Source organism: Loxodonta africana, unplaced genomic scaffold (assembly GCF_030014295.1).
Source record: "Loxodonta africana isolate mLoxAfr1 unplaced genomic scaffold, mLoxAfr1.hap2 scaffold_43, whole genome shotgun sequence".
Taxonomy (NCBI): domain Eukaryota; kingdom Metazoa; phylum Chordata; class Mammalia; order Proboscidea; family Elephantidae; genus Loxodonta; species Loxodonta africana.
Genome location: NW_026975144.1, coordinates 117501 through 124598, shown reverse-complemented (window position 1 = coordinate 124598; position 7098 = coordinate 117501).

The window sequence follows — 7098 nt, the reverse complement described above, 5'->3', positions numbered from 1 at the left end:
ATATCGCCAGCGTGGGGCCCACGGCAAGGGCGCAGGCGGGGTGGGGTTGGGGGTGCGTGGTGGGCGGTGGGGGGGGTGGCGCCAGCGGTCCTCGGCGGCGGCGGGCCTAGCGCCGCCGGCACGTGCCCCTCCGGTTTCAGTCGGGACCGCCTCCGTGACGTCGAGGAGAGCTTCTCCACCCGTCCGTCCGAGGGCGCGGGGGTTCGGCGGACCGAGGGTGCCGTCGTCCCTCGACGACCGCCTTCGGGTCGCGCGCACACACACGCTCGGAGGCGCCCCGTCTCAACTGAAAGGAGTCGGCGGAGTAGAAACCGCGGCCCTCGAGACAGCTCCCTAACGCCGGGTGCGTGCGGCGGGGTGCTTTCTACACCCTACAGAAGGAAAACGCCTGTGGCCGGAGTTCTCGACGCCCGCCTTTCGACGCACCCTCTCGTCGCCTCGCTCCGTTTCCTAAGGCTCTCGTGACTCCTCCCGTTCTATTTCAGGGAGGCGCAGCTGAAGGGCTATCCGCTCCGCCCGTCCGTGAAGTTGGGCTTTCCCCCCGAAGGTGGCCGGAAGGGGGTGGGGGGGCGCGTGAGCCAAAGGATCTTGAAAACGCGGCGGCGGCGGTACCGCTTTCGGCTCTCGCCGATCCCACGCAGAGGCGGGGGCGCGGGCAGGTCCGCGCGCAGGTGCCCGTGCGAAGGTGCAGGCGCGTGCAGGCGCGGGCGCGCGCGCGCGCGCCCTCGGGCAGGTACGTAGAGGCGGGCGCCCGCGCGTGCACACCCCTAGGCGTACGCACGGGCACGGACGCGCCCGAGGGCGCGCGCGTACCGGCGCGGGCGCGCCCGTGTGGGCGCGCCCACGCCTACGCGCGTGTACCCGCGCGGGTACGCACGGGCAGGCACGTGCGTACCGCACGCCCGCGCACGGGCGCGTGCACGCGCCTGCGTGTCCGTATCTGCAGCCACGGGCGTGAGCGCGTGGGCGCCTACCGTCCTTCTTCTACCTAACGCCGTCACCGGGCTGGCTCGGCGTCCAGGTATGCCTGTCTCCCCCTCCCCTCCAATCCCCTCCCCCTCCCCGTCCCCCTCCCCGCCCCCCTCCCCTCCCCTCCCCTCCCCCTCCCCCTCCCGTCCCTCCCCCCTCCCCCGTCCCCCTCCCCCTCCCCTCCCCTCGTCTCCGCTCCCCTCCCCCCTCCCCCTCCCCGTCCCTCCCCCCACCGCCTCCCCTCCCGCACCCCTCCCCCTCCCCTCCCCCTCGCCTCCCCTGCCCCCATCCCCCTCCCCTCCCCCACCCCTCCCGCCCACCCCCTCCCCCTCCCCCTCCCTCTGCCTGTCTCCTTCCTTTTCTGAAACCGGGTTTTCCTCTTCGAGAGCCGTTCCGCCCCTCGGGCGAAACCAACTCGCCGCGTACCGGAGACCGAGTGCAAAGACGGAGCCCCGGCGGCGCGGCGGCGGCGGCGGCTCGGAGCTCGGCTGCCGACCGAGATCGTCGGCGGTTCGGATCCGCCGGCTCCTCCTTGGGAAGCCCGTGGGGCGGCTCGACTCTCTCCCCTAGGGCCGCTCCGAGTCCCGAGCCGCTCGACGGCACGCGACGGCAGCGGCGCCGCAGTCAGTTCTCTATCTAAACGGAAACGACGACGATGACGAACGTCAGTCTTCACCGCCACGCCCTACTCCCCACCCGAGCACCGTTCCAACTCGGGTGTTTCTCTCCCTGTGGCGGGGGTCCCCCCCGACTGAGAAAAAATAAACCGCCCCCCGAGGACGGCCCGCGTTCGGAGCCTCTTGGTAGTAGCGCGCCTTCACGGGACGACGGCACGCGCGCCCGTCACCCGCTTCCCGGAAAGCTCCCCCCGCAGAGAGTCGCGAACTCGGGCGAAGACGGAGGAGTCCGCGTACCCGTCGCCCAAGGTTCAGCCATCGTCCGATTGGAAACCGGTGCCTTCCCGGTCCCGCCTCCCCGTCGATCGACGCCTCCCGGGGGTGGGATGGCTTCCAGCCGAACCAGCCTACCGTACCCTTCCCCTCCTACGTACCTCGGGAGGTCGGCTCGGACAGGGAGGGGCCCGTCAGATGTCCAGTCCGCCGTGAGCTTTCCACGACGACGGTCGGCCGGTCGGCCGGTCGGTCGGTCGGTCGTCCCGGAACACCCCGGTCGGGTCCGCGCGCGCGCGGCACGGGCTTCACACACCTCGCTCCTCTGGCTTCCCGGGAGACGCTCGCGGCACGGCGACGCGTGCAACGCGGGAACGGCGACGCTGCCCTCGGCCTTACCGTCCCCCCCCTCCAGCCGAATACGGCCCCGGCCCTCACCGCGGGCCGAGTTGGGGGGCTGGGGGTCGGGCCGGGGGGGGGGATCGGCGGCGGCGGCCCTCGTCGGCAGGCGGCGCTAGCGCCGCCGGCGTGCGGCCTTACGGTTCCCGTTGCGATTCCCCTCGTGGGCGCGGAGAAAAGCCTCTCCATCCGGCCAAGGGGGCGCCCGTTCGGCGGACCGAGGGCGACGACGGGGGGCTGCCCGTCCGCCTGAGCGCGCGCCCGCTCCCGCAGGCACAGGCGCGCGCGGGCGCAGGCGCGGGCGCAGGCACAGGCGCACACGCTCAGACACGCGCTCACGCGCAGACGCGCACTCAAACCCATACAGACACGCACAGACGCACACACAGACGCACGCACAGACCCGCGCTCACGTGCGCAGGCGCCCCCACAGACGCAGGCGGACACGCACACGGGCACGCCCGCAGACGCGCACGCGCACGCACGCAGTCACGCGCGCACACGCAGGCACACACGCCCGGACACGCGCGCACACGCCCCCGCAAAGACGCGCCCCCGCACAGACGCGCGCGCGCGCGAACGGACGCACGCTCGCGCGCAGGCACGCGCGCACACGCACCAGGCCACCCGGAACGTTTGCCAACTCCCCGCCCACCTCAGCACCCCACCCCCGGGCCCGAGGCGCGTGGTCCCCCACCGCCCCCACCCTCCGACCCCCCCACCGCCCCGCTCTCGGCCTCCCACCCCCCAACCCCCCTCCGGCACTCCACCCCCCACCCCCACGACTCACGCACACACGCCCGCCCGCCCGCCCGCCCGCCCGCATTCGGGAGCCGCCGGAGATCTCTCGATGCTCGAGACGCCGACTCACCCCTCTCCCTCCCCCCCCCCCGCCCCGGAGACGCCACCTTCCCGAGTCCGCCCGCGAGCCCGGAGAGCACTCGCTCGGGCCGAGCCGCCCGAGGGCCTCTGGGCGGGCGTTCGCGGCTGGCCCGCCGCGCCTCCGCTGGACCTCACTAAGTCCGGCCTCGCTCCCGAGAGCCTCGAGGGCCTCCCTCGGTGAGATGTCTCCCCAGTCGGACCGGGGGGCCCAGAGCCGGTCCGTACCGGCTCTGGGAAGGCGTTCCCGGCCTCCCCCCCGCCCCCCGTTTGCCCGCCCGCGTCGCGGGAGGATGGAAAGCGATGAGGAAGAACGCTCTCGGTGGCGGCCGTGGTTTTCTTTTGCGACGCGGATGCCGGCAAACGCACGGCTCCCTCCCTCCCTCCCTCCCTCCCTCCCGACGCAATTTGCCCGTTCAACCCGCCTCACGCGTACCGTTGGCTCGGCGACAGGGACGACGGCGGAAAACGTCTCCCGGTCTGCCTGCTGCGCCACGCGGGCACTCAAAGAACGAGGAGGAAAACTTCGGGGACTGGCGGTCTCATCCCGTCCCGTTTGTCGCGTCCGTCCAAAGGATACGGATCGGAGAACACCTGCCCGTCCGACGCTTGGGACGTGCTCTCTTCTCCCTCCCGCCCCCGGTGGACGCTCATCCCCTCGGGCGCCCCCCCCCCGTTCGGCCCTTTCGGGGGCGAGCGCGCGCGCGCGCCCCATGACGCTCCCGAGAGGTTTCCCCGGCGGCCCGGGGGAGTCTGTCCCCTCTGCCACCCTCGAGCCCCGGCCGGGGCCCAGGTGGACCCGGTTCCACCCCCCCGCCGCCCTTCGCTCCGGTCGTCGGCTGTCACCCGGCGGCCGCTTCGATACCGTCCCCCTCCGGAGCTCTGCGGCGCCGACGGGATGGGAAGCGGTCCCGGCGGGCGCGCGCTGGCCACGGCGGCCCGGGGCCTTCGCTCCGTCTCCTCGAGCCCGGCCTGGCTCCCGGCGTCCTCCCGGGGTCCTCCCGGGGTCCTCCCTCCCTCCCTCCCTCCCTCCCTCCCTCCCTCCCTCCCTCCCTCCCTCCCAGGGCCCCCCCCGAGTGGGACACGCCGGCTGGCCGGCATGGTGCTCCAGGGCTCCAGCGGGGTAGACGGGATCTTCCTGGCTGAGGGGCGAAATGGCCCGGCTGGGCCGGACCCCCTTGGATCGGAACTTTGGGAGATGGGGCCAAGGTGGTGGAATAGGCTGACGCTTCCGCCTAGCTCTCTTGACGACAAAGACCCGGAAACACAAGCGAACGAGTATGTCTGCGACGAGCGGGGAGTCCTGACCGTCGAAGGCGGGCTTAGACGACGCACTGAGGGGCAGCGGCAGGAAGAGACCTTTCAGGGGCAGAGAGGGTTTACCGGCCCTGCCCCGCGGGGAGCCCTCAGGCACCATTCCCAGAGCGGCTGCTGCAGTGGGCTGGTACCGTCGTTCCACTGCTGTTCCGTCAGGGAGAAGCAGCCAGCCACACAGCCTGCTCACACCTCCGGAACCTGAGGAGGGCCCGGCCGGGCGGATCCCCTTGGCCCAACCGACCCCGCGCCGTGGCCGGCCCCACCGTCTTCCGGCCGCCCCGCGCCGAGAAACGTGTTCGGCGGCGGCGCTGGGAGGCGGGGGAGGGGGGCGGGGGGGGAGCCGGGACGGGGCCGGGCGTCCGGCCGCCCGGCGACGCGCCCTCGCCGGCCGCCGATCCGGATCCGTCCCGCTGCACTCCGCGCCGGTTGTCGGCCGCCACCTGGCGGCCGCTTTGATATCGTCTTCCCCCGGAGCTCCGGCGCCGGCGACACGCGCGGGAGGCGATGTGGCCGCGCTGGCCGAGGCGACGTTCCCGGACGCCGGCGGCGGCGTCGGCAGGATCGTCCTGGCCGAGGCGGGAAAGGGCCCGGCCGGGTGGATCCCCTTGGCCCAACCGACCCCGCGCCGTGGCCGGCCCCAACGCCTTCCGGCCGCCCCGCGCCGAGAAACGTGTTCGGCGGCGGCGCTGGGAGGCGGGGGAGGGGGGCGGGGGGAGAGCCGGGACGGGACCGGGCGTCCGGCCGCCCGGCGACGCGCCCTCGCCGGCCGCCGATCCGGATCCGTCCCGCTGTCGCCCGCGCCGGTTGTCGGCCGCCACCTGGCGGCCGCTTTGACATCGTTTTCCTCCGGAGCTCCGGCGCCGGCGACATGGGAGGCGCTGTGGCCGCGCTGGCCGAGGCGACGTCTCGGGACGCCGGCGGCGTCGGCGGGATCGTCCCGGCCACGGTGGGGCGCCGGCGCCAGAGCCACGTTCCGGAATTGGGCCCGCAGCTTCATGTGGCCGAGGCGGTGGCCGTCGCCGCCGCCGCCGCCGCCGCCGCCGCCGCCGCGCTCCCGGGTGCCGTGTTTTAGACGGCGCTGGACCGAACCGGGCCGCACCGAGACGGCGCAGGCAGAAGAACGGGACAAGGCACGCCCCGGCCGTTCGCGCGCCTTCCTTCGCGCGGCCCGGTCGTCACCGGGGCCTCCGGCGTAGGTCCGGGGTGGCCCGCGGAGGGCGCCCCGGGCCCGGGCGCGGTCCCGCGTGGGGTCCGGACCGTCGGAGAATTTTTTCAAAGTCCCGCTCCGGGGGTCCCCGGGCCGAGGTTGCCGCCCCCGGCCCGCCCCGGCCCGGCCACGGACCCGCGCGGGGCCCGGACCTTCGGAGGGGCCCCGCCGCCCGAGAATTTTTTCCAAGTCCCCCCTCCGAGGGTTCCCCGACCGGCCCGCGTTGGCCGCAGCGCAGGCGGCTGGCTCTGGGCGCCCGCGCGGCCCCGGCCAGCTCCGTCACCCCGTCCCGCGGGTCGACCAGAGGATCCCGGGAGCTCCGGGGGGGGGGGGCGGGGCGCTGGGGGCCATGGGGTCGCGCTACGGACCGATGGCCGGGCCGCAGTTCCGGGGGCTCGCCGTGGGGAGCGGGCCCCTCCCGCCGCGGGGCGTGGCTTTTCTCTCGCCCAAAACGGGCGATTTGGGCCACCAGATTGGTGCTGACACGCTCTCCTCGCTGGGTGACTCCCGCTGAGCAGATGGGAAACCTGGACGGGTCCGTAGACGCCGGTCCACCGACGGCCCACGCCCTCCCCCGCTCCTCCCCGCTTGAGCCGCCCGCCTGGGGCCCGTGCGCCGGCTCTCGCGCGTCCAGATGTCCAGCCGCGGTGCCTCCCCCCGGTCTCCAGTGCCCGAGGGCGGCGTGGCACGGGCGCCGCGGGCCCTCTGACCCGCGTGCCCCTTGTCGCAGGCACCCGCGGTGGCCGCGGTGCTCGCCAGAGTGTGCCCCGCTCCCCCCCTCCCCCAGGCCCACGTGCCTCGCGTGTCAGGCGTTCTCCGTGTGCAGGGGTCCTCGCGGCCACCTTTCCGCAGCCGGGGCGGGCGAGGCAGAAAGCGGGTCCTCTCCGGGGCTGTCTTCGCCCGCCTCCTGGCAGCCCTGGCGGGGGGGTCTTCTCCTCCTCGCTTGTGCCTGGGCTGACCCGATCGATGTGGTGTTGTCGTGCTCTCCCGGGCCGGGTCCGAGCCGCGCCAAGACGAGGGACGGACATTCGTGGCGAATGGGACCGCTCTTCTCGCTCAGCGCGCGGGCCCCTCGCTCCTCCTCCCCGCCCGCCGGTGGTGCGCAGAGGGGCAGGGGCACGGAATCCGGCCCGACCTCGCTCATCTGCCCTCGTTCGCGGCCTCGCGGCCAGCGTCGGCGGTGGCGGGGTCCTGAGACCGAGCAGGACAGCCTCTGCTCGTGGCCCTGGTGTTCTGCCTCGCGTCGGGCCCTCCCCCGCCCCCCGCGGCGGGGGGGCTCTCTGGTCAGGCGCACCCGCGCGCCCCACCCAGGTGGTGCCGGTGCGCCTCGAGTGGCCCTTTGGCGGTGCCCCTGGAACGCTCCAGGCCGTCCCTCAGGTGCCTGAGGCCGGGTGGCGGTGCCGTTTCCCCGTTCCCAGCCCACCCTTCCGGTCACCG